The sequence below is a fragment of the Plasmopara halstedii genome (assembly GCF_900000015.1).
Source record: "Plasmopara halstedii genome assembly, contig: Scaffold_291, whole genome shotgun sequence".
NCBI lineage: Eukaryota > Oomycota > Peronosporomycetes > Peronosporales > Peronosporaceae > Plasmopara > Plasmopara halstedii.
Window position 1 is genome coordinate 176412 of NW_020187212.1, and position 424 is coordinate 176835.

Here is a 424-nt window from a genome sequence, read left to right on the forward strand (position 1 = left end):
TAAGCCAAGACCTGCAGAAAGAATATGCAGATGAAAAAGGAAGAGGCAAAGTGAAAAGCTTTAAGGTCGGAGACATAGTTTTGTTAAATAAAAAACCTGCCTACACATGCAGCCTCTGCTATCTTTCAGACGAAGCATCGTGCACGGTTTATTGGACCGTTTAAGGTTGTGGCCAAGCGGGGCCTAGCGTATACGCTAAACCTTCCCAAACGGATGCGCACCACTTGGTGTTTTACGTGGGTTTGCTCAAGCCGAATCGGAATCCGGCGCATGTGAACGCGGAAGCGTTGGTGCCAGTGCGGACCCCACGGACCCTCGGCCACCCAGCAACTGGTTCTGATCACGAAGTGCAACAACCTCCATCTGTAATGGAGCCAAGCGCCCCACCGTTGCCTGCAGCGACGCATTCGCCTGCTCCACGGCT